We start from the raw sequence: 3,093 nt of genomic DNA on the forward strand, positions 1-3,093 counted from the left end.
TTGAATACCCCAGCCATACTCAAAATAAAACCACCACAACAGCTAGCCCAGCACATAAACAACTCGAACAAGGACTCGTGGCCACACAGGGTTAGTTAATGTCATTTTCAGCTTGTTTTACCACTGGAAAAAGAAATCTATGAACATACCCACCCAGAGGAGAGCAAGGCAACAGCTCAGAGGGAGTCACCATATCCAGAAACAGAGGACCTGGCTGCCCTCTGGGATCCCCTCTAGATGCCCACGCAGCTGGGTATACAGACCTGAAATCCACGTGCCACAAGCAGCAGCCACTGGTGTCCTCTTCCAACCAAAAGGGCTTGAAATCCAAAATGCTGGTCCCCCCAGTGAGCAAGTCCAGAGGGAGAAGCCATTTGTAAAGTCATCTAGTGTGAAAAATTCACCCGGTATCTCCTCCATCCATTAAATCTGTCAATCTATCATACCTCTCCATCCAGACATCCGCATGCACCCCTCTAGCTATCCATCCATCCATCCTTCTACACACTTCTCTCGCTATCCGTCCATCCACACGCTGCTCCCTATCGCTGTCCTTTGAGGAGCTCAGCTCCTGGACTTACGGAATGACTTGCAGCCAGTGAAGTGCCACAGCTGTCTCTCCGGGCAGCAAGATGAGCGGGAACTGGTGTCTGTTTCTTGGAGTGTCAGTTCTCTCAGACAGGAAAAGCCCGTTCCCCTTCTGTTTCCTCCAGCATGCAAAGGAAGCTGGCCAGTGGATTTGTGGTTGGGGGATAAGTTTCACAGAAGCAGCCCCAAGAGCGTTGGCACAGACAGTGTTTGCACAACACCTTCCACCCTTACCCTCACCTTCTCCAAAAGGAGGTGAATTCACCCCAAGCTTGAAGGTGATTCCCTATGGGAATCAGGCACCGCTTTGTGGGCGGTGACCCTTCTGGCACATTTGCACACCCCATCCTAAGGGTTACCTCTTGGCCCCTTTGAAGTGAATGGGCGTCTTTGCCCACTGATTTCAAGGGGACCAGGATTTCACCCTATGTGTGTGCTGGGTGCATAGTGACAGCCCTCGAGAGCAAGGCTGCAGAGACAGAACGAGAGATGGTCCCTCCACCCATAAGGCAAAGCTCAGCGCCTCCAAGGTACCTCGGATTCTAAACAGACAAGACAGACAGACAAAGGATATTCCTGTTTCACAGCTGGGAAACTGAGCATAGCTAAGGCCTGGCCTGATATCACTAATTAACACAGGGAGGAAGGCCTCCTTTTTTGGAAGATAGAATTAAAGGGGGGTAAACAAATCATTAGGTTGAAAACAGATCGTTTGTGCTAAATAACATAAGTAAACAGATTAAGAAGACAGAACGTCTGAGCCAGCTTAGATAAGAGGGAGAACATCCAGGGAACCATTTCCTATGAACTAGGCAACAAGGGACAAAAGCTAGTACATAGAGATGAAGTAAAGAGGAAGTCAAACCATGGGCAATACATGATGGGCTCGGTTAATTTGCTGGAGCCAATCCCAAAAATGCGTGATGCAATGTGTAGCGAATGAATCAGAGGGGTAAATGTGTGTAAGGGAGAGGGTTTCTCAAACCTGTGATGTGCCCAGGCAGAACAATTTGTAATACAGATATCTCAAATACATCTATAACTTCCATTTCACATATCACACATGAACATTCCTGCATATCCCACATGGATTATTATGATTTGAAGATGGATCAACAGCTGACCTAGCATTACTGTACGCCCCACCGGAGTGATGAAGGCTGGAGTCAAACCGAGTTCCTGGGAAGCTGAGTGGAAAGAAGCCTTGGAGGGAATCCCAACACTGAGACAAAAAGATTGCAGGGATGTTTTTTTTTCCCCCTGAAGGAACAAAGCATTTAAATCCTATCGGCTTTCAAAGACACAAGCCTATGTAACTTTCCTCAAGACTCACATGGAGCCGATAGAGCAACCAGGAATTATACCCCCATCTTTTGAGACGCGGTCCCAGGTCTTAGCCAGGGTTGCTGAGACCACTGCTTGCCAATATTGTTTCAGGGTTGAAGGCCAGATTATCACATCCTCTAATCTGACCTCCTGCATGTTCCATCCCATTACATTTCACCCAGATGTCCCTATATTCCACACTGGCTAGACCAACGCATTTCAGTTCTCGAGGGATTAAAATAGAAGTCACAGGGAGAACACGACAGAGAACCACTGCCACCCATTCCCAAACCTCCTCTGGTGGCAGGGAATTAGGTGAGATATGCCCAGGTGACCCAATCAGGCAAACCATCCCCATACATCAAAGGAAGGTGAAAAATCTTGTGCTCCTGTCTGCATCTATTGTCTCTGGTCTTATATTTCTGCTTCAGTTTAGCAAAATTTGATCTTTCTTTATTTGTAATTTCAAGGGATAATATTGATGCTTATTTTTAAGGAAATTTTTAGATTTTTATCTAGTCACATTTTCACAGCTGTGCAAAATTATGGGGTTTAAGCTCTTATTTCTAGCCATTTAAATGTTCACAGTTGCAGGAAATGATAGGGGAGACTCAGACAAGGTGGCAGACAAAAATGGTTTCATGACAGCAGATGCTGAGATTCAAACAGTTAAAGCTTTATAATTGTTAAAATACAAATTGACAGTATCACATGTCAAACTATGCAAAGGAAACCTCCTTAAATCAAACTCAACTAAGTTCTCAGGCAGCATTTTTCCTACTTTACCCATCTGTAAATTTCAGTGGTCATCAGGGGAGATATATTTTCATTGGTTTGTGTGTGCACAAGTGAAATCCACCTTTACTGACATTTACCAATAAAAATCTAATCTTTCCAAGCCTACTTACCTTGTGACCTCTCTGGGGTGGGGGCTGTCTTTTGTGATTGGTCTTTGTACAGCACCTTGCACAACGAGGTCCTGACCCATGACTGGGACTCCTAGGCATGCTGGGAATAGAAATAATAAATTAACGACATGTTTTCTCACTTCTACCTTTTTCTCAAGTAGCTGCTCTGGGTAGAGACAGCTAGAGCAGCGCAGAGGTTCCTCTCTGCAAACATCGCCGTAGATGTATCTAGCAGAAAGCCCACCTCAGTGCAGAGTTAAGTTTTAGTTCC

The sequence above is a fragment of the Emydura macquarii genome, unplaced genomic scaffold (genome assembly GCF_026122565.2).
Source record: "Emydura macquarii macquarii isolate MOO-44397 ecotype Brisbane River unplaced genomic scaffold, CSIRO-AGI_Emac_v2 contig_3322, whole genome shotgun sequence".
Classification (NCBI taxonomy): Eukaryota; Metazoa; Chordata; order Testudines; family Chelidae; genus Emydura; species Emydura macquarii.